Source organism: Simochromis diagramma, unplaced genomic scaffold (assembly GCF_900408965.1).
Source record: "Simochromis diagramma unplaced genomic scaffold, fSimDia1.1 OVJJ01000487.1, whole genome shotgun sequence".
NCBI classification, from domain to species: Eukaryota; Metazoa; Chordata; class Actinopteri; order Cichliformes; family Cichlidae; genus Simochromis; species Simochromis diagramma.
The window spans coordinates 330,668-357,744 of NW_024387305.1; the positions used below are offsets into that span (position 1 = coordinate 330,668).

At 37.2% G+C, this 27,077-nt stretch overlaps 1 protein-coding gene and 1 long non-coding RNA gene across 2 annotated transcripts in view; both read left to right on the forward strand.

The window, feature by feature from the left end:
• The window catches only part of LOC120716853 (zeta-sarcoglycan), a 368,890-nt gene that overhangs the window by 97,532 nt on the left and 244,281 nt on the right, over positions 1-27,077 (forward strand). The gene's annotated exons all lie outside the window — the stretch shown is intronic.
• LOC120716854 lies at positions 289-9,492 on the forward strand. The gene is made up of 2 exons (XR_005692048.1): positions 289-338; positions 1,015-9,492. It is a non-coding gene; the product is annotated as an uncharacterized LOC120716854 (long non-coding RNA).

Consider the following 27,077-nt stretch of genomic DNA (forward strand, 5'->3'; position numbering starts at 1 on the left):
CGGGTAAAGTTTGTAGCATGTGTGCTTGTTGTTTTTGTCTGCTTCCACTTGTCTTTGTACTAGGATGATGTCGGTGTAAATGTGCAGTCATATTTGTTGTGTTCCCACTAGTGCTGTCAGTGTTAATCTCGTTAAAATGACATTAATGCCATAACGGGCAAATCTCCGTTAACAAGTTACCTAACTGCAATAATGCACTAGTTCCCACCAATTGAGCATTGCGTGCCACATCCAACATACTGTTTTACTTTTGTCCATGATGCACTTACCATCAGGGTCATACTTCACATGAAAACCAAGATAATTCCAAAGGCCAGATCTGAATGAGGGTGGGGGAGGTTAAATTTGCCATGTTGCAACGAGCTTAGATTCTGTCTTGCTAGCTTGCGCTGCGCTCAATGGATCTGCACTCGACAGTGCAGCCTAGGCGCAGTAGTCAAACGCAGATCCACTGAGCGCTCAACACAGACAGCATTGTCAGAAGAAAAGTTGATAAAATAAATACATCGATATATATGCGTACCGAACCGACAGCACTGTATCGAACGGTTCAATATCAATGCGAGTATTGTTGCACCCCATCTATCTATCTATCTATCTATCTATCTATCTATCTATGTGGCAAATATAGTCCAAATATTCCAAATACAGCCAGTGAGTCAAAGCAAAACTTACATAGTGCAGTTGCAGCAGAGTTTTGTGATCTAATATTGATAAAATATATGCATTATTATGCAATTTTGGATTTAATAATTTTACTTGTAATTTTTTGAATATGTTTTGAAATGGTGATTTTTCTGAGTTTGTTTAGAAAAAAATATCTGAGTCCATATGAAAACACAAAACACACAACATGTTGGTCAGTCAAAAGCCCAGAATGAATAACATGGTGCACAGCCTGACATGAGAAAAGGAGGTTATGGTGAACTTTGACGTTTTCCTTGTCCACATGTAAATGTAGGAATGTAACCTATGAAAATCTTGAGTCGGGCAGAGTTTTTATCAAAAGTTCAGTTTTAAGTGTCATTTACATGTGGATAAAAATGCCAAACCACAAAGATAAAGCTAAGTTTATCCAAATTACCTGTGTACATGTGGATGCAGCCTATAGTGTTTTTGCTGGCAAATAGTGTGCCATAAAGATCTGTCTAAACATTTTCCTCAATTTTTGCTGATATCCCTTGAGTTTAAAAAGTGATATGCGATCATATGTGAGTAAATCAAAACACAAAATCATAAACAATAAAATATGAGCCTATACTGAACCTTCTGGAAAGTCCCTAGATAAGTAGAAGTTATTATTCAGTCCCAAAAAAAGGAGGAAGATATAAACCTTAAGGGACAAATCAACAGGAAATGAGAAATGAATAAAGATAACAAAAAGGAAAAAAAGAGTAAGATTTGTGTAGTGGATGCCAGGGATATAAAGAGAAGAGTGACCAGGAGACTAAATGAGAGATAATGAGAAAAAGAAATGCAAAATAATGAAATAAATAAATAACAGGGAGAAGAAAGACAAACGACAGGGGCTGCTAAGTAAAGACCAACTGTGATTCATGTCAGTCAGGCTACTCGGTATCTTCTCATATCCACCAGCTCATGATTTACCATGTCCTCAGAAAAGTGTGTGTGTGTGTGTGTGAAATTGTGTGAACACTTTATTTTGTGTCCCTATGTGGAAATGGTGCCAAGGCTTAGATAAGGGTACAGATAAAGGCAGGTAGATGGGACTGTAAATCACACACACACACACACACACATGCACCAGATGCAATTTGACCTTGACTTTGGCTGCTACCCTCTACCTCTCATGAACATGTTGTGTGTTATTATCCTTCTTCTCTTGCTGCTGAAAACTGATGCTTATCTACTTTACAGCAGATAACGCAGAGTGTATGGGAGAGTGTGAGAGAGCAACAGAGAGAGAGAGAGAGAGAGAGAGGAATGAGAGCTTGTTGCTGAGTAAGTGAAGGGGAAGAGATAGGACGATGAAACTGAGAAGAGTCTGAATAATAGATAATATACCCAAATAATGGATAGAATGATGGGCGAAACTGATGGGTATGTCCTACAAGTTTTCATTTGGGAAAAGATACGACCAAGTAGAAATCTAATGTTTGCATGTGTGAGCTGTGTATAAATTGATGTGTTGTTCAGGGGGCTCTCATAAGCATCAAAACCCACAGCAGTGCTACTTAAGGTTTACTATGTTTTTATAGCAAAGACTTGTGTCAAAAATGCCAAATACCAAAGGTTTAAAATGACTGGTCACATTCAAAATCCTGTTTATTTATCCTTTGATTGATTAAATTAAAAGTAGCACTCTAATTTTTTGCACATAAAGGTCAGCTTAGTTGACTATTACTCAGCCTCTGAAAAATAATTGTATAATATCTTCTGTGGTTTGATGTCACTGTAGAAATGTCAGTTTGGAGTTGAGACTGGAATAGTGAGCTGAAAAGCTTCTGTTCCAATGTGCAGGTGTGAAGCATGTTCACAACGTGGTTATTTACTAGGCAGTATAGGAGCTAGCATTTCATGCTTCAACTGATAGTGGAGATTAAGTATGAGTCTTCTGGGTTCTGTTGATGTAATTAAAACACTTACTTCATTAGTTCAGGAAGTTAATGTGAATGTAGTACTTATAATATTGTAAAACATGACTGGTCTACACTCTTACAAGGGCTACAATAATTAATATACAAGGTATAGTCTGTATGTGTGTCCTTCTCCTGCCCTCTCTAAGCCAGTGCTATGAACAACCCCTCCTCCTGATTCATTATTGCTAAAGACATTCCAGAGCCTGTTTTTACCCCACCAATCCAAGATACAGGACTGTAGTGTTAGGAAAATTTCAGTGTGTCCTTGAGCAAGGCACAGAAGCAGGGATGCATTTGTCTGGTTCCTAGCAATGTTTCTTGTGGGAAAGACATTTGAAACACCATTTTATCATGTCAGGTTTCCCTCCAGTATGCAATGTTTAAACAAGTTATGCTGGCTACTGCTAAGTGCTTTCTCTGTGGAGAACATTAATAGAAGTATCGGATTATGTAAAATATCTAAAATTATGAATGCTGAGAATGATAATGCAATCAAATTTATCTGAATTGCGTTTGCACTTCTGTATGTGCATGTGTGTGCATATGCAAGTGACCAACTACCACCTACACTAGCTCTATTAATAAAAGTATTATCCATTGTGACTCATTCTAACGCCAACTCTGGCATGCTGACTCATACATATCATACTCCACCAGCACAAGTTGTTTCTGACTTCTAAATATTAGTAACTTCTCTTGACTTTATGCAATAGTCCCTCAGTTAAAGCTGATGTGGGGTTTTCCAAAGTTAAGTGAGACTAATTCATCAAGAAATCAATAGTCCCAAACCACGGTTTGCTCAGTATTATACTAATTTCTAAAGAGTTCTGGAGTCCCTTGGTCAAATCAGTCTTCTCAAGATAAAATTGTGCAACCCATTACAACTTAAATAGTCCCCTGGCTAGAGTTTCTGTGTGATAAAATGGAACTAATTTGTTAGTACTTGAGAGTGGAGAGTTTTCCCTTGGCCAGAGCTGCACCTATTATTTCTTCAACTAAAATGTTACTAATTCATTAAGATTCAACAGTCCCTTAGCTAAAGAACATCAGTCTTTTCTCAGGAAAACATGTCATTGATAGATGAAAATGTGCTAAAGCCAAACTGTTTTGCTTTGAACTAAACTAAATGAAATGGGTACTAATAATTTATCAAGTAAAGACCCCAAAGCATCAAAGTCATTAGTGCAGTAAGTAAGTACTTGGGAAAAATTGGATGAATAGCAACATGATAACTTACACAGTACTTAGGGTACGCAGTACTAGCTAAGAGAAACATGATGTTCTACAGATACAAATACAGTTGTATTTTCTCTAGTAACAATTTTGTTACCTGCTATATTACATAGTGTAACACTTATTACTGAGAGGAATATTTTCACGTGTTACTTTGGAGCTTAAATTAAATTAGTGTGTGCACAGGAGAGTGCACGTGAAGAAACAGCTCATCAACAAGAAGATTGCAAATAAAGAATGAGAGAAAATAGTGTTATATGTGGACAGCTAGCTAAACAACTGGAGTGGACACTTTTTTTTTTTTTTTTTTTAGCTAGAAAGCATAAAGTGAGACACCAAAGCAGTTATGAGTGCTTTGAATAGTCTATGTGAAATAATTAATAGATGCTTGGAGGCAGGAAGCAGAATCAACAGCACTTTTACTCTCATGGTCACTACTTTGGTTGCAAATGAAAATCTCCTATTGCTAAGATATTTTAACTGGTTGTCAACAGTTGGAGAAAACGGTAACCTCTAATCTACAGCAAGCCATAAATTATTATTAAATATAACATTCAGGTTTAGAAAACGTGACTATCAGGTCAGTTATGAGCTTTAGCTTCTTTGAATATAAGAATTTTACATGTAGCTTTGGTGATGAATAATTCCAGTATTGTGGTGACACTCGTTATTTAATTAAGTAATTGTGTATTTATTCTCTGTCAATTGTTCATAATTTTTTAAAGTGAAAAACTGAATGCAAACATACACAGACCATAATATACACGTACGTAGTCAGGACCAATACTCACACACAAACTGCTTGGTGCTGACTCATTGAGATTAGAGGAGAATAATAATCCTATTATCCTGTTGTCTTTCTCCAGTGTCTTCTATTACACTTGACAAGAGCAGAATGGAAGTGTTTTTGTGGCTGTGTGTCGATGCATGCGTGTATATGTGTGTGTATGCGTGTATAAGAGAGAGAGAGAGACTGAGATAGAGTCAAATGTTGCAGGAACACAAAGAGCAGAAATGGTGTGTTGGTGTGTATCAGTATGAGGGGAAAAAAAGCAAAGATTTTCTTAAAAAATAGTTGACAAAGTTTGCAATCTATAGTAAATTGAAACATAAAATACAGAATTACAAAAAAATTAAGTTTTTTAACACTGACCCCCAAGTTTGTGTTACCAAATTAACAACAGATGCAGTAATGCAGCAAAATGTCTGCAAATATAGGGCTTCAATAGTACAAATGCGCATTATAGCAAACAATATCAATGCCAAAGCTTACTATTATATTATTATAAGATTTTCTTTCCTTATGCTAGTGAGTGCATTTAATATTTTTGTGTATATATGTGTGCAGTCAACTAGGAAATTGTTTAACAGCTTTTTAAGAATGTATAGAACCCTTAATGTCCATTAGAGTCTATGGAAAATCGATAGTTGTCATGTGATGTGCATAAATGCAAGCTCTAAAAGCATCAAATTGTTTCTTTCTCTCTTTCCCGGATACTCTTCTCCTGCACCCTCCTGCTCCTTTGTCTTTACGTCTCACTCTTCCTCTGTTATGGTCTCTGTCTCTGCCTTTGTGATTTCCATCGCTGCCCCTCTTGTCACTGTCTACATAATTTTTTCTCACTGTCAAATGATTTTAAATCTGTCTCATAAATTTTTTTCTTGCTGTTCTCCAATCCATGGTCTTTTCCATTTTTAATGTTTCACCATTGCTACTCCATCCTCATCACTATCCTTTGTTTGACCATGAAGGTGTTTAAATATGTGTTTGTGTCTTTTAACTGTTGCTGTCCGTTAGCTAAATATCATAAAAAGCTCTTTTGCTCATTTTACACACTCACTTACACTCACACACCTAGACACACAAAAAAATTACCCCTAAAGGTGCAGATGGTGCCGGCTTAATGCTTGACACTTGCAGGTAAGTGCTGACCTATTGACCAGTAGCCTCTTGCTGTAGCTGCTTCTTAATGACTTTATACTCATCCCTAGCCTTACTTGCTCCTTCTCTCTCTCACTCAAGAGAGCAAATCTATCACTGTTGTTCTCACTCCATGTCTCCCCCTCCAACTTCTGCTCTCTCTTTCCCTCCTTCTTCTTCTTCCATCAGTTCTGACCCCCATCTTATTTTTTTTTCTCAAACACAGTTATATCCACACAGCAGTGTCTGGCTGTTTCCAAAGACCTGCCTAGAATAGATAGGGTGGAACCAGAAATAATCACATATGCTCTTCTGCTCTAAAAGTGTGTGTAGGTTTACTGTTATGCTGTTAAGTAAATATATTTGAATTCCAAAATCTGAAGACACGAACATTTTTGGTTTATTGTATTTTTTTTTAAAAGTGAAAAGCAAGAAAGAAACAGAAAACAGTAGAGAATCATTTTGATGTTTTCTTTTCTAAGATAACAGATAAAAGCATGCTGGGTGGCATCATTATAGAGTCAAAAAGGCTGAATAGAGAAGAGGTCATGGTCGACAAATTTGTTCAACAAAATTTGTTCAGCATTTTATTCTGTACCTTTAAGCACTTTCCATCACAGATTGGCTAAATCGGCAATTTGGAGTTTAGTATCCTGCTCAAGGGTGCTTCATCAGGACCAAACCACTGACCTTCCAATTAACAGATGACCTGCTCTGCTTCCTGAGCTACAGCCATCCCTGAAAATAGCAACACCATTTCTAATTTCTCATGTCTGACTGCAACATTTTTCGAAGCAAATTTAATATAAGGCATGTCCTACTTTCAAGGTATTGGATGTACTGACTTGCGCATTGTAGCTATGACAAAATATGAACTACTTAGCAATTTTAATGTAGCCACAATGCGTTTTAATTAAACCTTGATTATTTATAACAATTTCTTTGTAGTTCATTGCACTTTTCTGCAATTTATGTAGTTACTATGGACTTAATGCATATATATTGTTAGAATTTTGGATATAACAGTTATATTGCTGTATAGCAACTTGAATTGCTCCAAAAAAAGGCACTACAGCATGGAAAAAATATAAAGATAAGTCTGGCAGTCTTGGTTTTATGGCGGGCTTAAAACAGTTGAGGGGGATGCCAAGTTTAGTTGGTTGCATGTTCACACTGAACTTGATCCTTTAGGATAACTGATGGTTATAATTTTCTCATCTTCATATTTACCACTATGTAAGAGTAAGAAAACCTGAAAAAAAAAAGTTAAGCTGAGTGCATTCACATGACCTGAATTCTGCAAGGCTGTATTTACTTCATGTATTATAGATTGAGTCTGTTATATAGAAAACACCTGGTGGGTATCATCACCTACCTCGGAGACAGTTCGCAAAAATGTATCTACTGAGTAAATATTAGGCTGCTTGGACATGAATGCAGGGGTTGTCATAGTAACTGGCCCATATGGGATGCTGAAAACTAGATGCCATATTTAGAGTTAGAAATTTTTGCCTGCTGTAGCAGGTGAGTAGAAAATTGATGGTGCCACTGAGGAAGTGCATGTGTGCGTGAATTCAGATAGCCGAGTCTGTAATCACTGCGTTTTAGAATAGCATGGGTTTGTCATATACTGTATACGATCAGTTCCTGGTCAAATTAGTAGAAAAAAAAGTAACAGTATATATGAACTTCCCTCCACACATTTACAGAAAGTGGGCCAGGGCTACAGAGGCAGAACAAATAGGACTGTCAAGGCCCTAAATGCTTTCTGCAAGTCATTCTGCTTTAACATTAATGTTAATTGAGCATTAATGACAAAACAGCTAAATACTGTTAAATAAAAGTGTGGAACTAAATAACTTGTAGACTTGTAGTATTACATCTGACAAAAAACGAGAATGTTTTATGTCCGTAGTTGAGTATCACTGAAAAATGCTGCACTAGCAATGTAAAAAGGAGAGACCTAGGGAGGCTAAGACTGCTTTAGAGAAAGAAATAGGAGGGAGGAACGGCTGTATTGTGATGGCTGGAAACCAATTATCTACTAACAGTAGATTCTCCTTAGGGACCACTCAAAGACCAGCAGAAGAAGCTATGTGTGTTTGTGTGTCTGTTTGTGTAGGCCTTGGTCTGAATCTTTTCTTGGACAGGGCAGCTGAGGCAATTATATGTTAAAAGTTCCTATTCAGGGCTTTCTGAAAAAAAAGAAAAGAAAAGATTTGGTCAGGCAGAAGAAGGATAAAGTGAGTGCATTAAAGGGTAAGGCTGTTGATTTGTTGCCTTTTCCTTTGGTCGACAGATTCCTTGAAAAGATCAAAGCCCAAAGTAACATTACTAATTAGTGTTGCTTCTGAATCTATGATGTGATATAATTTAGTCCTTTGTGCCACAAAGCTCCATTGATGAGAAAACACATTAGCCACAATGCTGAAGTCTGTTACATGGTCATTTATTACAATGAAAATTATAGCTTTCCTGGGTCCAGAACTTTGAATCTTTCTACTCCTTCAAGATGAGTGATTCATCTGGTATCGCAGCATTAAATAAATTTCTGAAATGAAAAAGTAATTGCACTGAAGTAAACTTTGAGAATCAATTGTTGTGAAGCTATTGTCAAGCTTAGTGCTTCAGTCAAAGGGGAGTAATAACAACAGAAGAAAAAGTAATGGGCAACAGGGAATAATAGTAAGACTAATAACTGCATGGTAAATGTATTTACAGGCATATAAAATTTTGCCTGATACTACATTAAGTTAATACTTCCCTCTGTTCAATGCATATATTGGCAAGGTTAATTGATCTTTAATGATCACTTAGAAAAATGGCTTTAATGCCACAAACTGATTGTGACAGTTTTGTCAGATATCAGGCAAAAGAGGCTCATGTTCATGCTCAAATCAGAAATTCACTATCTCAGTTTTTTAGAATAAGCACTTGCACCTGTCCAAATGCGGATCAGTGATCCACTCCAGAAAAAGGGTATGTCACAGAAAGCCATTCATTAAACACCTGGCTGTTCACAGTATATAAGTACCCACAAATACAACATATAAAATGCACTGTGATGCCTGGGTTAAGAGTAATAGACAAACGTGTAGCTCAAAGTTTGAGTTTCCTTGTAAAATGTGATGACCGGTAATAGAAATATACACATACAGATTTTATGCTTAACAAAACTGCCTACAGCTAAATATGGATTTGTTTCTTTAACCTTTTCGAAAATGGATCTGAAACACCTTAGACGAAAACAACTAACTTGGCAGTTAAATTTGATTCAGCGTGGTATGAAGAGAGGGTGTTTACAGAGATTTTTACTGTTATATTGACAGTCAGGCCTTGTGAGTAGAGGACACCGTGTACCAGACAGTCAGCCATATTGACTACATAAAACCTGTTTATGAGCACTGTAAACTTACTTGAAAATAACAGTGGGGGATGATGGAGAAGGCTTCTGTCTGCATATGAATGGAAGGTAAGCTCTTTGTGTGTATAGCAAACAGACGGTGGCTTTATTTGTTTGTGTATTCGGGTAGTTAGGTGCAGTTGTGTGTGTTGTTGTTTATGTCTCTCTGTATGCGTGTGTCTGTGTGAAACTTTAAAATTAAAAAGAAGGCTCTGTGTGTGCAGACAAGCAGAAAATACAAGGGGTAAAGTCTGTGTCTCTACAACTGCACTGTTACAAAAAACATCTTAAAAAAACGGTAATATTCCGGCAGCTGGGGCGCCAAAATACTACCGTAAAATAACATAAAATAACTTCCTCATAAAAATACGGTTATTTCCAGTAATGACAATACAGTTTGTTGCGCTAATTTTACATGGGATCTTGCCTTTTCAAGTGATTTTAAACATTAAATTAGGAACATGTTAATGTGATTAAACAATGAAATTATCTTTAAATAGGAAAAAAAAAAAAATCTTAAAAAAACAGTAATATTCCGGCAGCTGGGGCGCCAAAATACTACCGTAAAATAACAGAAAATAACTTTCTCATGAAAATACAGTTATTTTCAGTAATGAAAATAGAGTTTGTTGCGCTAATTTTACATGGGATTCTGCCTTTTCCAAGTGCTTTTAGACATTAAATTAAAAATCATTTTAACGTGATCAAACAATGAAATTACCTATAAACAAGGTCAATGAATGTGGCAATATGAATCATAATTCATATTGGGGGGCTCTTCAACTGGCGGGGAGGTTGTTCCATCCTTGCAGGAGTCCACTCTGCAGGTGGGGGAGAGACATAGGAGAGGTGGAGAATAAACTTAACCTGGGTGTCTGTTGTCTTGTGTAGTCTGGGAGGCGATTGAATGTTGGGGTGGGTACAGTTTCCTCTGCGGTGGGGTAGGGTGGGCTGCCCCAGGTCCTGTGGGGCTTGCAGTGCTACCATAGGCCCCGATCTGGATGGACCTGGGCTCCCTTGCCTTGGTGGGTACCAGAGGACGGGGGTGCCTACTGGGGTCAGCGGGGGAGCTGGCCCTAGGGAGGGGCATCCTCCCCTCCCTCCTTTTCCTCCCCATCCCCGGCTACCTCCCTCTTCCCGCTCCACCACACTCACCCACACAGGTAGGGCCTTGGGGTGCGGGTGTGTCACAAGGGTGCAGGGGAGAAATATACAGTTAACAGTTGGTTTAAATAATAATGGATTGCATGCCCTGGGACAGACTGACAGAGGCGAGGCTGCCATATCGCACCATCGGCCCCTCATCAGTAGGCAGTAAGTGATGAGTCTTGACCACGGACACAATACCGAGAGTGTCCGAGCCGGGGCTCGAACCGGCAATCTTCTGATTACAAGGCGAACTGCCAACTCTTGAGCCACGATCGCCCCAACTTTTGTTTATTGGGGAGGGGTTCTGTGCCACAGGCTGTCTGTTGGTGGTGACCATGTAAGTGGTGCGTTTTGGCATGATGTGACATCACATTCAAAGCCTTGATGGAGAGTGTTTAAATAGCAAATAGCAATGATAATAATACTTATGTGATGTAACACAAGCTTACAGGAATCATGTTTATATACTTTTCCATAGCATTACATTTGAATTCAACAGTTCAATCTTTCAAATAACGGACAGATATTTGTGAAATCATGATACATTTGTGAATGTATTTTAACAATCTAAATATGCATATGTACAGACAGATACATTTAATAATCATGAAAATGATGTTTTATTACATTACAGTGATTTAACATTAATTTACATTTGAAATGTGAAATCACAGCCTATTTACGTAACTTTAATGATATTCTAGAAGAACAGAACTAAATTGTAAAATGCACAGTAAAATACTTTTATATTAGGATTTTTTCCTACAGTGCTGCCATACCCGCAACCTTGTGGTTGTTAGTTCACATTCACTGGCCGATGCTTAGCATCATGTTATTATGTGTCCCAACATCCAATGGCATGTCACATTGTTTTCATGGCCACACCCTCACCCCAGGTGCAGAGGCCTGTTTCTGTTCAGGAATGTTGTGAATACTTTGAGATTTGTATTAATTGCAATTCCTACCTCTACATTTATTTTTTAAAATATATAATTAGCACAGCGTGGCCGTGCAATTATATTTTCACTTGTTACCTCTGAATTATTGAATCAGACAGATTTCATTTATCTGTTTTTTGATAAACACAACATACCCATGGGTAAACTGACTTAAGATGGAGATTACTAGAAAGTTTTGAACATAGGATGTGTTTAGGACTAACACTATTACTACTGTGTCAAAATCTCCCAATGTAGAGTTCTAGAATGTCAAAAAGTGAATAATGCCCCTTAAAAAGAAACAGTAGATATCAACATTGAACTCAATGGATAGCCATCAAGTTGTAGCTATTTTAAATGCCTTAATTAATCCCTTAATTAAAATTTAATTTACCTTCAGAAGAAAGCAATTGGCAATTAACCACAGTAATAATAGAATCACTGGAACTTTAAGCAACCTCTTTTCAGTTACCTTAGGTTTTCTTAACCATCCCAGAAACTTTTTCTCCTGTATGCAAGTGTTGTGTTTATGTATGCACCAGGATGTATGGGAGTGTACTGACTTATGCTTTATATGTTAGTTTCTGACTGTGAGGCTGCATATTTATTTAAAAGAGTGGTAACCAAGTCAATGATATGTAAAAAAAAAATCCTGTAAATGATGCAGAGGTGTTACCATAAAATTGTGGATCAGAATGTTTTAACATCATGCCGTGCCTCCTTATCACTGGCATACTGATGTACAGTTTTGAAAAATGTGTGTGTGCTTATTGTATGCCAGCCTGAGCTCTGTTATATTTCTGTATAAACGGGCACATGAGTGGGTTAAAAGGCTTACAGAGTGATGAAGAGAAGGGCCAGAGTGAGCGTGTGGATGACAGTATGAGTAACAGTAAAAACAGACAGATAAGATGTGAGTCAGGTAAAACATCTCTGTGACTGACTATTTGTGTATGCGGAGTGGGCAAATGTTGTTGGCAAAGACTTGATTACTATTGTCAAGATAATATCTCACCTATACTTGTTGATATTTTTATCTGGCCACAGGCAGCATGTACAAATTGGAGTAAAAGACTGTCATCCATACATAGTTATAGAAATAAATTAAGGTTGCTCTTATAATAAAAAAAACTATAGGCTAGATTGTAATTTGAATATTCATTTTTGGGGGAAAAATTGGATTGATTTGACTGTGTTACAACTAGGGCTGCCACGATTAATCAAGATTACGTCGACTATCAAAATCGTTGACGACTAATTTAATAGTCGACGCGTCGTTTGAAGCTTTGTAAGATCCCAAAAGACGCAGGAACAAGTAGTAGGATTTAAGAGTGTAATAACGGACTGAAACAGAAGATGGAAGCACTGCATGTACAAGGATGCCAGCTGCCATTAAACCTCAAAGAAGAAGAAGCAGTGTCCGGTATCGTAGCTGTGTCCAAATTCAGGAACTGTATCCTCCTGTGCCCGCATTTGTAGGCTGATTACATTACAGCAGCACGACGAAGACTGTCCAAATTCGAAGACTCCGACAAATGTGGCCGACAAATGCGCCCTTCATTTCCCCAGATTTGAAGGATGGGTCGGGTGTATACTTTGTGGCCCAAACTATCCCAGAATTCATAGCGCAACCCTGCTCAGTTTCCAACAATGGCGGCAGCTAGTTTTAATATTACTCTTATTATTCTTTCTGGGTCACAAAATAAACGTTTAACATATTTTCAGGCGAGAATGTAGCTGTGTAAATTTCATTTTCGGAGACGTCTGTTACCCACCAGCTCGATAGCTAGCCGGGGTTCAAGGCTCACTAGAGCCGGTGAGAACACCGGACTCCCGGCAAATCGTTTTCAAACCCACCGCCGTCTTTCGCTACTCAGGTTAAACATGATATATAAGTCACTTAGATAACTTAAAAATGTTATTGTTTGGCTTTTTTCAGTATTTTATTTGTTCCTGAGTATATCGGTTTGGCTGAGATTAAAGTTATGGTTATTACACCGCTGAATAAACGTCAAGCAGACAACTGATTATCAGAAGTGTGAGATGCTGGAGAATTTACTCCGGTGTCCTGTTTTATTTTAGATAGCAAGGAGCAGAGGGCTGAGTTTATCAAACTCCACCGAAACAATCTGCAAATTTCATTAAAATTCAATAAACTATCATCTTGTCTTTATTTTTAGTTAGCACATACCTTAAACACTTCAAGCTGTAAGCTAATGATAGTTATATAAGAGCAGATGCATGCTGGTGCAATAAGCCGAACGTTTTACGTCCAATGGATGCATGATCTGATTAGTTGACTAATTGCAAAAATAATCGGTGATTAGTCGACTATCAAAATAATCGTTTGTGGCAGCCCTAGTTACAGCTCAAGTGTTTTGTCTTTTTTATGTTTTCCTCTTTAAGTAGTATTTTCGAAGACTTCATTTAATTCATTGCAATAGTTGTGCATTGTTGTATAGTTGCTGTTTATTGACATGTGGAGACCCTACAATATTACAGGATAAACCCCACCAATCAGACAGCCTCCTATGAGCAAGTGCTTGGCAAAAGTGGGAATAAAAAACTCCCTTTTAATAGGAAGAAAACTCCTGCAGAACCAGGCTTCAGGAGGCATAGTCATCTGCCATGGCCAGTTGTGGCTGAGGGAAAAGACAAGAGAGCAGAGGGAAAAATGACAAAAGATACACATAATAGAAAGTTTAAAATGAATGATTAATGAGTAAATGCAATAGTTGTATATAAACACATGGAGAGTGAAAAAGAAGTCAGTGAAGAAGAAATGATCAGTGCATCATGGGAAGCCTGCAGCAGTCTAGACCTACTGCAGTGTAATTAAAGGCGCCAGTATACCTGCCAGAATGGTCACTTCGCTCACCGCCTCAACCTCGTCTCACAGTCACTTGTTTTTATAACCTCCGTTATCAGCACAAGAAGCAACTGCAGTATTCTGCCGAATAATAGGTGTTGCCACTCAGAGAATAAGGCCACATAAGTGCTGCTATTGTCGGAGAAGTCAAAACCGGAAGTCAAGACTTTGTCAAGTGTTTTTTTGCAAAGTTTTTTCCATAAAAGTTTTTATCTGTATGTCTCTGGGTTTCTGTACTGAATATCATTGAAATGGTGGTAAAAACCAACACGATTGTATACACATGTTTTCAATCCAGCTGTGATTGCTGTGGCGGTATGTGCCAGGTTACAAAAATCAGGAGGTGCACAACCAGCCAATGTGCCACAAGACACATGCAACCCGGTTAGCTTAATGGCCCCATAAGTGTTGGTTCAGTGTCACCTGATCAAGCCGTGAATATAAGCTTAATCAAATAGAACGGCAATCCTAATCTTAAAAATAGAGAGGATATTTGACTCTCCCCAAACCAAATTGGGAGTTGAATATATGATGTGTCATGATTACTCAAAACCCTGTATGTGAGGAAAATATTTTTTTAATTTAATTAGTTTATATTTAATTTTACAGCCAGTTAAGAGAAGCTAATATGGAAGAAATATAGTCTCTCTTTCTACACCCAGTCAGTACTCTCGCTGCAGCATTCTGGACATATTCTGGTCAAAAATAACTCTGAGATTCCCCACAGTGTTACTGGATGCGAGGGTAATGCCATCTAGAGTAAGCATCTGGTTATATATTGTGTTTCTAACACCTTTAGGGCTGAGTTCAATAACCTCAGTTTTGTCTGAATTTATAAGAAGAAGGAAAAAATTGAAGCCTTAATCCAGACCTTTATGTCTGTAATATATAACTATAGTTTGAATAATTGGTGTTTATTATCTGTCTTCATGGAGATAAAGCTGGTCTACGTGACAGTAAAATATATGTAGTGCCTTGTAATAAGATAAGATAAAATAATATACTTTATTGTCATTGGACAAGACTGTACAATGAAATTATGGTGCAAAGTCAGAATACCGACCTAATATTGCCTTAGCATAAATGACCCCACTATCACTGGAGTGCTGAGCCACTGCATGTACATGCGCTGCCATATTGCCTAAGGGAAGCATGTATAATGTAAATAGAAATGTTCCCAGCACAGAACCCTGACTAACTTCTGTGTACTGTAGAAGACTTCCTGATTACATGAAGAAATTGCAGTATTTACTGTCTCAGTCTCCCCTTAGAACTACCATAAAAACTGATGATTGTTCATCTCTTTGTAAGTGAGCAAACGTACAAATTTACATGCGGTTCAGATAATTGTGAAAAAGTACATACGCAACTAAAAATAAACTAAAGCGAACTAAAGCAAGATCACTGCAATATTTGTGGATAGAATAATGAAGAAGGAAGTCTTCCAAAGTCTTCAGCTTGACCTCAGATCAGCAGCATGATGGTTGAAACTTGGACACAATTCCAAAAGGACAATAATCCCAAATACACATCAAAACTCGTCAGTAAAGTTGTATAGTGTACAATCATTCCAAATAGAAAATAATTGTGGAAATAAAAGTACACTGGTAACAAATAATGTGTCAGTGACATGTACACCTTTGTGTGTAATTGGAACCACACAGTTAAAGTCAAACTTACTTTAATCTCCTGTTAACACTATGATTTGTGCAAATGGTTCAGTAAACACTGTAGCTTGTCCCAGGCTTGTCTCCAGCACTGATGTGTATTTGCTTTTATCTTTGGCTTTATTTAAGAGGCTGCACATATTGGAAATGATTTTGCCATCCGTCATCCACTTGTTCAACCATCTGCCATTAACAGAAACCTAAAATCTGTTTGTGCCTTGAGGACAGTACTCGGTTTCTGTGTTGTAGTGCAAAGCTAATCAGATTGTGTGTCATTGGTTACACTTAACAAATAAATATGCAATAATTAATTCAGAAATTTAAAATTTACAATTGAAGAACCTTTCATGTAATAAAAAAAAAGAAGCATGTTTTTTTTTATTGAAAGAATTTGTACATACCAGTTTTATAAAAGGATTTATTATGGTGACATAACCTGATAAGTGTTAAGATTAACGTGTAAAATCATTCTTTATAAGGTTTTGGAAAGCTGGTCATTTAAAAGCTTCAGTAAAATTCTAAAAGGTTACAGAGCAGTCAGAATTAACAAATGAAGACAGAGTAGTTAGGCATAGTGTCATGATAAAGATCAAAAAAAGAAACGAGTCATTTGTCAGTCTGCATTTGTAGTCTGTTGCAAACATGCACATTAATGCGTTGAACCTTTATGTGTATTTTAGATGAGTCTCTTGTTAAAACACTGCCAGACAAAAACTAACACACAATTGTTACCCACATGTACACATGCAGTGACAGTGAGACACTGAGTTACCCACCCACAGACGCACACAGCATCATACAAAATTGCCTGGAGTGTCCCAATAACAGCAGATGGTCTTTTTACTCCACCTTTCTCCCTCATTCTACTTGTCTGTGTTGTTCACTCCACCAGTCTCTTTTCAGTCTTTCTCCCTCTCTGATTTCCTTAGTTTGTCCATCTGTTGCTATGCTGCTTGGCCAACAATATTTTTGCTGTCTTTTTTTTCTTGTATGCTCTTTTTCGTATTAATGTTTTTCTTGAGTTATGTCTCTTCTCTATTTTTAAAATGTCTTACGTCTGTCTTCTCTTCCAGTTTTACTTCTGCTGACTCTGTATGTTCTTCTTACCTCCAAAATTCACTTTGTCTTTCTTTCTTTTCAACTTCTTACAAATGATGTACACTTTCAGGACTAAATGCCTCTGTGTTTCCTATGGGAAGTTACGAGAGTTGACAAGGCCACTAGCACTGCCTTGCCATGCCACCTTGATGCTGTGCCAGGCTGTGTATTTGTGTCTATGTGTGTGCCCTGTGGACTAAGTAAACATCACAAGTTTGTGTGTTTGTCTGTGTCTATGTGTGTGAGTGTAGTATGTGTGTAATCGGGTTGACAGGGTTGGCAGCAGCCCCTTGCCACCTTGTCTGTATGCCAGTGTGGCTCAGCCGTTTTCAGTGTATTATTTTCAGCCTACATTTGATGCTAAATTAGATTCAGAGATTATCTATCTATCTATCTATCTATCTATCTATCTATTAGGGGTGCAACGATACACAAAATTCACGGTTCGGTTCGGTTCGATACTTTGGTGTCACGGTTCGATATTTTTTCGATACAAAAAATGTTCATGCTTTTTTAATTTGTCATTTATTAAAATTATAAATATATATTTTAACTCAAACGTACAGTTTTTAAATTTAATGTTGCTGAAACAACAAAGGGATAAAATAATAAATCTATCTGATGAAGAAATCACTCATCTTTGGAAAACAGAGTTTATTACAGAGAAATGGCTCTTTCCAAAATAAAAACTATACTATACGCTTCTTCTGGGCTATATTCTCAGCAGCATATTAAACATATCAGGTCCCCATAAGGAGAATCATGTGCTAACGGCTGTCTAAATGACTCGGGTAAAGTTTGTAGCATGCGTGTTGGTTGTTTTTGTCTGCTTCCACTTGTCTTTGCACTATGATGATGTTGGCGTAAATGTGCAGTCATATTCGTTGTGTTCCCACTAGTGCTGTCAGCGTTAATCTCGTTAAAATGACATTAAAGCCATAACGCGGCAAATCTCTGTTAACAAGCTACTGCGGATCGCCCCGTGTGTGGGGCTAGACGGCGTCAACACGTTAACGAGCAAACTGTGCTAACGCAGTAGTTCCCACCCATGTAATTGAGCATTGCGTGGCACATCCGACATACTGCTTTACTTTTGTCCATGGCGCGCTTACCATCAGGGTCATACTTCACATGAAGACCAAAATAGCTCCAAAGGCCAGATCTGAATGAGGGTGGGGGAGGTTCAATTTGCCATGTTGCAATAAGCTTAGCTTCTGTCTCGCTAGCTTGCGCTGCACTCAGTGGATCTGCGCTTGACAGTGCAGCGCAGTAGTCGAACGCAGATCCACTGAGCGCTCAACACAGACAGCATCGTCAGAAGGAAAGTTGATCAAATAAATAAAAAAATTTGTATTGTTCAATACATATGCGTACCGAACCGAAAGCACTGTATCGAATGGTTCAATATTGATACGAGTATCGTTGTACCCCTACTATCTATCTATCTACCTATCTATCTATCTATCTTGTTCTTAGTTAGTTTCTTCTACCATATTCATTTGATTTCAACACTTTTGCAGGAGAAATCACCACAATTGTTCTAAATACCTAAAAAAATACAGACGCAGCCACAGAAAATATTGGAAAATGAGGTGTTAAATGCCCAAACTGGTGTTCAGGCTGCTGTAATGTCAAACAGCATTTTCTCTACTCTCACATTCTGTCTCGTCACGCTTTCCTAAAATATAACACAAGTGAACCAACCAAAATGGCTCGGAGCTGAGAAGGGGAGAAAAAAAGTCTCTAAGGCTTCCTCTTTTCCTCTGCCACTTTATTTCCCATCAGCCTCTCACCCCTCTTCTTCATCTTTTTCCTTCCTTAACTCCGCTTTTTCTATCAACCCCCTTTCTCTTTTCTTTGTCCTTTTCCCACCACCTGGCATCTTTTCTGTCTATCTCCCTTGTTCACTCTTTTCATTTGTCTCCCACAGAATCATTAATGCCTGCCATGTCATGATCTGTGTAGATGTGAGCTGCTTTCGGAATGATTATTCCTTCTTACTGTGTTCGCTTGATCTCCCACTTGCTGCTGCACACAGGCAGCACGCTCTCGACTTCTAACACAGTTTATCATCAGACATTCGCAAAGAGGCTCTAATTAACATAAAATGACATAAACGTGCATGTAGCTGATTCAGCTGCATACATTTTTTTGCCATCTTCATTTTTTTAGTATCATTTCATCATTTCAAACTTAAACACTTGACATTATTCTGTGTGAAAAGACACTAAGATACCAGTACTGTTTAGATCCTATTCCTAGTCTGCAAAATACCAAAATGTGTTAAGTTCAGATGCCTCCATTGTAACTATTAAAATGCGCATCCTTGCAAATTATAAACATCTTATTAATAATAATTCACGAGGCCAGATTTTCTTTATTAGCAGAACCCTTTACAACAGGTGTTTACTACTGTAGATTTAATTATGCTGAAGCATGTGTGCAATGTTGGTGGAGCATACAAGACATGCAAGAATCCATTTTCATGGTCTTGGTAGAATGCTGGTCATTTTTAAAATCAACTTCTTTTATAAATTCATGTCTTTCCACTCCACCCAGTACAAGTGAGATGAAGCTAATTTGCTCATGTTAGTGAAATTTGGCTGTTAATATATTCTACAACAGCTACTGACTGAAAGTAACACTACCAAATTTAGTTATAGGAGAAAAGACACATCACTCTATCGGAGCAGCTGTGGCTCAGGAAATAGATCAGGTTGCCTCCCAACTGGAGCAGCCAGTCGTCCCCGATGCATCCATCGGAGTCTGAGTGTATGTGCTAATGTTAGACAAAGCCCTTACTGTAGGTACAAAAACAACCCCTGCTTGCATGAACGTGTGATTAGGTGAATGAGGGTTGTAGTAAAAAAGAACTTTGAGGGCTCAGTTAGAGTAGAAAGTGATTTAACCAGTCAATTTACCATTCACGCTGTCACTGTTAGTGAAATCTTTTTTTCTTTTGTTAGTCAACATGTCAGTAACTGTAAGTGTAAAGGAAAGATTGGCAGATTGAAGCAAGTTAATACAGCATAGTTTCAGTTAAACATTTCCCCACTCTAAAATAAAAAAATAAATACTTTTAAGCTTAAAACTATACAACTGAGAAAGAACATCATCATCATATTTGTCACAAAGACTCATACCACTTGTAATTGTTCAAAAAGTAGATATTTTTATTTAATTATTTCATAAATATGCTAAAACATCAGCAAATGGAAATAAATAACAATGACATCTTTTGTGTCATTTTTATCTTATTGACTTACTTTATCTTGATATTATTATTTTTTAATGAGATTTTCTCCTTTATTTAAACCAATATTGACTTTGAGAGGAATAAAACATATTTTGTGCTATTTTATGTTCTTCTGTAACAAAATGTTGTGAAGAATTTCACATATTGTTTTTATGTTTATGATTGCAACTGTAATTTGAGTATTGGCAAAAACAACCAGAAAGCTCCCCAAAACAGCCTGTGATGCTGGAATATTTGATAAAATCAAAGTCAAAACTAGGAACATAATAACTAAGGTAAAAACAAAACAAAACAAATACACGGTTACAAGTATAAAGGCACATTTGTGAAAAACTCACTCATTATTTTTGAGATGTGTATTTCTGTGTATTTCACTTATTGGGGCAAAATGGATAGTTTTTGTCTTGAAATCAAAGAAATAGAACATGACACAGATGATAATTGTAAAGAAATGATATAGATAGACTGGGAAAATTCACTTGTTAAATCTGATATTTTTCCATAAAACCTTCAGAATCACATTGAGGCTTTTAACATAAAACCTATAATAAATCATCAGGTATCCATACTGATCATAAATTCTATAACTCCTGAATATTTGTTCTTAAATGACCAATCATAAGTTTGCTCTTAGCTCATGGCAGAAATGTTTATATTCAAACTGATTATGGCACACATGATCATGCATACACACTAGACGTTGTACAGTATGCAGAGTCTGGTTGAGCTGCAGTCTTATGTAACAGTTTAAAATGTCTAACAAATCTTAGCACTGCTCTGCCACTGTGAATAGCTGGAAAAGACAGAGGGAAGAGGGCTTGAATTAAGGAAGAAAACAGGGGCTGTATAAGACAGAGTGAAACCATAAGCAGCAGAATTAACAAAACATCATTATTAACATTGATAAAATGAAGTGTTACAAAGCAGAAAGTCTAGATGGAGGAGATTTCTGTTACACTGCCAGAATCCCAAGTGACTGCAACAGCAAACTTATTATTTTGATATAAAGTTCTAAAACATTTATATTTAGCATAGTCCTGAATACTCTCTGTTTCCTCTTTAATTTTCTACTACATGTTAGATTTTGGGGGGACAAAAATCCTTCCTTTGCTTAATCAAAGCAGCATTTGTTGGTCAGAACCTTGATAAGGCAGAGGATAATAACTCCAGTGTCTACAAATAGACAGTGAGAGTGTCACAAGTAAAACTGACACAACTGGAAATGACCACAGCTGAACTTGGAGAGTAGTCAAAGGAAGCGATAGAAGGATAACTGGAAGTGGTGAAAAACAAGATGCAGGAGATCGTCAAAAGAATTTGTTAACGTTAAGAAGGAGAGACAGAAGCTAATGACAAAGGTGTAGACAGCAGCAAGTTTGATATGTAAAATGAAGAAAAGGAGAGAAAGAAATGCCAAAAAAGGTGTTAGTAATTTGAAAGGGTAATTTGTCTTTGGTTTTTATCCGTCTACTAAAAGAGAACAAAAATGCTCTCTTTCAGTCACAGGGAGCACGATACTCTTTGCAGAAATAAGAATCTCTTGTTTTTATTATTATCCATATATATTTATGAGCGTGGGTTTATATGAATATCAGTATGTGTAGTTTTTGTGGTGCTGCACTTTTAAAGTTGATTTTTAGTCTTCTGAAAAGTCATGCTCAGTGATTTCACATTCCTTGTCAGTGTCTTTTGTTGAAAAGTCAGCTAAATGTCAGCTTAATGTGTTACTTTCTGAGATGAATGAAGAAATATATGCTTTAACGGCAGTTATTGCCGAGTTTTAAGGTGCCATGTGCATGTGCGCGTGTTGAATGAATGTGAGTTTTCTCTGCATGACTTGCTGTCTGTCTTCCCAATTAAGCTCCTGTGTTTTTTCCTACACTCTGGTCTTAAGGCACACTTTGTTGTCAAACTTCCTATAATCCCTTTTAGGCTGCATCTTGTCTGACTCATGACAGCAGCTAACCAGAAATCTTGCTTGTTTTTTCTCTCCAGCTTTCTTTTTGATCCCTTCATCTCTCTAAGATTCTGTCTACACAACCCCCTCATCCAGCCAGACCCCCCCTACCAGCATCACATGCCTGAATCACTTTCTCTGTTCTGTTTCACAAAATAACAACACTTTGTATTCTTTCCTCTTTCTTCTATGGCTTCATGTGTACTCTGAATGGATATTAAAGGTTAGGCAAGTCTTGGCTACTGTCTGAGAAGTCAACATCATTATTTATTAAAATGTTGCCCCACTGATATATTGTTTCCTTTTGAAAACAACGATTTCATTTGAAATTTCTTTTTCCACCTCAATGTGAAAGTAGATCTAAACAAAATAAGGTTATTTTAATGATCACACATTTTTGTGTATTTCATATGTCACTATATACAGCCTTCATCAATGTGGAAAGTATAGCAAAATGTAAAAAAGAAAAGAAAAGTAAAAATAGATTAGCTGTGCATGTTCATGCTGAACAACAGACATGCACTAGCACTGACCATATTAGGTACATCTATTCAGGTGCTCATTAACTCAAATATCTAATCTGCCAGTCACATGGCACCAGTCCAATAAATTTAGGCATATAGATATGGTCAAGATAAAACAATCATCAGAATGGGGAAAAATGATTTTTAAGTGACTTTGAACGTGCCATGGCCAGACAGGCTGGTCAGAGTATTTCAGTATCTCCTGATTTGTGGATTTCCCCACACAACCATCTCTAGGGTTTACAGAGAACAGCTTCAAAAACAAAAAAGAAAATATTCAATAAGTGTCCATTTTCTACACAAAAATGAAATGCAGCAAAAGACCAGAAGAGAATGGTCAGAGCTGATAAGAAAGCTACAGGAACTTGAATAATCACACTTTACCAAATACCACATAAGATATGCAGAAGTGCATCTTGTGGATGCACAACACATCAAACTTTGAAACGGATGGATTACAGAATGGGAGAAGGACAGACTGTGTAACACTCCTGTGAGCTAAGAACAGGATACAGACAATGTTTTCCCAGTCTTCTACATTTTGCATGAGCCATTGCAAACTGTAGAAGACTGGAAAAACATTGTCTAGTCTGATGAGACTTGATTTCTGCTCCAATTTTGCGTAAACAACATGAAAGCATGGATTCATCTCGCCTTGTATTAACATTCTGGGATGCTGTAGGTAGCTTAATGGTTTGCCCAAAGTGTGTTTTCTTGGCACACTTTGGGCACTTACTACCAAGTGAGCACAACTTAATCTCCACAGCCCACCTGAATATTGTTGCTTTCTGACCATCTTCTGATGGCTGCATCGAGCAGAATAATGCACCATGTCACAAAGCTCACATCATCTCAACCTGTTTTTTTTTTTTTAACTCAAAGGCTTCTACAGTGACCAGATCTCAGTCCAATGAAGCTTTAGGGATGTGGTGGACAGGGAGATGTGAACCCAACAAATTTGCCAAAACTGTGTGATGCTATCTTGCCACGATGGACCAAAATCTCTAAGGAATATTTCCAGTACCTTGTTGAATCTAGGCTACAAAGGAAAAGGGGGAACCAATCTAGTATTAGCAAGGAGTACCTAATAAAGTATCTGTTAAGTGTGTGTCTGCACAACAATATTAAACAAAAAGTAATGAAGCCATTTTGCTGCTGCTGGCAAATTCTACTTCCAATGTCAGCAGAAGTTGGAAGTTGCTGTGCTTTAGAAATGTTTGTACAGCCATCTGTGAAACAGTCACTGGTGACCCTTTTGATCGTTCTCTTACTCATCCCTGCTTAAAATGCAAATCTCAGTTCATATATATACTAACACAATTGCACAATTATTGTGATTCCTATTCATAGCTTGTCTTTGCTTACTCACCCTTCCACTAGAAAGGCTAATGTATGGCTTTAGTTCTAGCTGATAGAATTAACTTCCCCTCTCGGTACTGTTGCTTTTCTCCTACTTGACATTTTCAAACATTTCTTTCATTTTCAGGCTCTCTCATCATCTCATTGTTGTCTGCTTATGTGACTGGGTACCACTCTCAGAGCTGTGGTTACTCACCCTTAAAATATGCAAGATAATGTGCAGGTTTGAATCTTTCAACTAAGATTTACTTCACTTTGTCATCAAATCGGTTGTTTATTCACTCATTTTCCTCTGCTATTCCACGTTGTTTGTTTTCCCCCTGTGTTGGTGCAGGGTTTTCTATAAGTATACTGTGTTTTTGCCAATTTGCTACTGACTGCTTGAATACTTTTAATTTGAATTTTCTGAAATTCAGTGTTCTTAGTTGCTTCTGATACAAACTGCCAGTGAGTTAACAGGCAGTGGAAAAATAGAAATTGTACACAGAAACCTCCAAAAGAGGCTCAAAGAGCCAACAATGATCCTAAAGGGTAAAGTTGCAAATACAGACAGTTTTCCACTGCTTTAATGTGTCACTCGCCCTAATTTCATAGTGATTTATTAATGAGGAAAAATTACAGATAGAATTCTTAATATGACAGTAACATCCAAATGTGCTGTGTGCCAACCCACCCATTTTCTTGCAGAGGTTAATGTGGGGCTTTTTATTCTGCCTGCCCTTGCATTTATTCCATCTCCTGCAAACAACCCCTTAAATTTGTTTTCATTCCTTTATCTTTTTACTTTATCCCCTGCTTTACATGTTAATATGAGGATAACTCCAGATTACAGATAACTGTACCTCTCTCTCTCAAGTGAATGCCTGTTGCCGTTCATTCTTGTTCATTCGTTTGGTTTCCATCATTCTATCTTTTCACGTTTCCTTACTCTCTCTGATAATGTGACAATGGTAGATCTTTCACAATAAGCCTGATTGTTACAGTTTCAGCTACTCAAGAAAGGCTCCAATATAACTGTTAGGAAAAACAAAAGCTTATGGGGTACCACGGGTAGGATGCCACGTCTTTTCACAACAGCATACTCAAAGCGACTAATTATTTCCATTCACAGATTCTTAAAACCCTCACGACTCAGGAAACTCTTCTAATTGCTATCTGTACTGAGAGTGGTGACAAAAATCTGTGTTCGACATCCATATTTCGAATATGTCCAAGTTTCTTGGACATACTAACCATTTGTGAAGACTGCTTTTGGACTGTCAAGGATTGTTTTGGTGAATAAAGAAAAATAAAATAAAAAATTCTGGTTGTTAAAAAATTCAGTTGCTCGCCCAGTAACTTTTAGAAAAATAAAAAACTTAGAAGTCCATGTCCTTTCAGAACAGGATGCTAGATGCTGCTAATAATTTCCACTGATCCTTAAAACCCTTATGACTCCGGAAACTACTAATTTTTATTTATACTGACAGAGGTTACGTAAATCTGTGTTGGACCTCCAATTGTTGGGTATGGCCAAGTTTCTTGTGAAGATTGTTGTATTGTTTGTATTGTTTTGTTGAGAGAAACAACAAGAGAGATATTGTTTTTTTAAGAACAGCAAACAGCAAACCAAAAGCCTTTTTTTTTTTGCATGCCAAACCTCCTTGGACCCAGTTAAAAACCCTCACAGTCATATAAATGCATACAAACACTTTTTTCCACTCTTATTTAATCATTTCATTGTTCTTTTTTCTTGTTTTTTTCTTCTTCACTGTTGAGCAAAAGAGGGCCTTCTACAAAATGTGCCTGGAGCTGTACTATCAGCACTTAAGGACAGGAAAAGCCTTTTATGTTGGTTACTTGTCATTAAATTTTACAAAGGATTGGGATCAGAGCTCCAAAACAATGTGAGCCGCCCTTTAATCTGAAAATACTTTCAAAAGCTGTGGATTGAATGCTGCTGCGAAAAAGGTTTTCATTGTTTATTTTAGAGCCAATATTACGGTTCACAGTAATTTGAGGAAACAAGCACACAAACACAATATTATCACAGAGCACAGTTTGCCATCATAAGACACTTGTGGGGTAATCTTACATAAAGAGATTTACATGCTTAATTAAGATATAATTTTTAGACAAGCTGGATAGTTTGGTGGCTCAGTCCAATGTGTGTTATATTCTGTGTCTGTTGTAATCATAGCATTATGTTGCTCAAGAATTTATTCATTTATTTTTTCCATCTTTACTTTCATAGACACATGCCTACATGTGCCTACATAAATATACAAGCAAATGCACAGATAACTCGTGGAACACATATATAGACAGTGATTTGAATGAACTAGACCAGGCTGACTCATGCAGGTATGTTAACAACAACAAAACAGGAGTACCACTTTATGCAAGTGATTTTTATCAACTCGCATTCAGGAAGGCCACACACTGAAACAGACACACAACAACTGATTAAACCTGTCACGTGTGACCTGTCTGAATAGAGCGAGGTGGGAAGGAGTGAATGAAGAGGTAAAAAAAATAGAGAATGATGGAATTTAAAAATATGACACTCTGTCCTTCATATCCATTAGTGACTGAAAAAAGATTATGTCACGGCTCTGCAGTTTTGCTTCACAACCATGCAGGTGACTAAAATTTTGAACAAGAAAAATTGGTTAATTTCTTGTTCTTTTACTTGTTTTATTCTTGACACCAACCAGTCCCTTGTTCTCTTTAACAGTGTGTTTACATTGAGGAGTGGGTTTAATGCTTAATGTACACAGTTTATAAACTTTTTTGAAACAACAGCATTTCATAGCTTTAGAGCCAAGAAGATTAAAAAACATTTGGTATAAAAAGTTCTTTTTCTGTGGCCTGTTGTTGTATAAATGCATACATAAAAGACATATCTCAACATCAGTTTACAAATTATTAAATAAACTTTTATTTTACTACACCAGCATAGAGCTAGCATAGGATGGATTATGTATTACAGATGGTCACCTTGCTAAATATTTCTACTTTATTACGTATGCGAGTACAAGTATGTCACATTTGTGTGACTGTGTGTGGGCATTTATGAGCAAACCTAGGCAGAGCAACCAGGCGCTGGGCAAGGAGAAGGTTG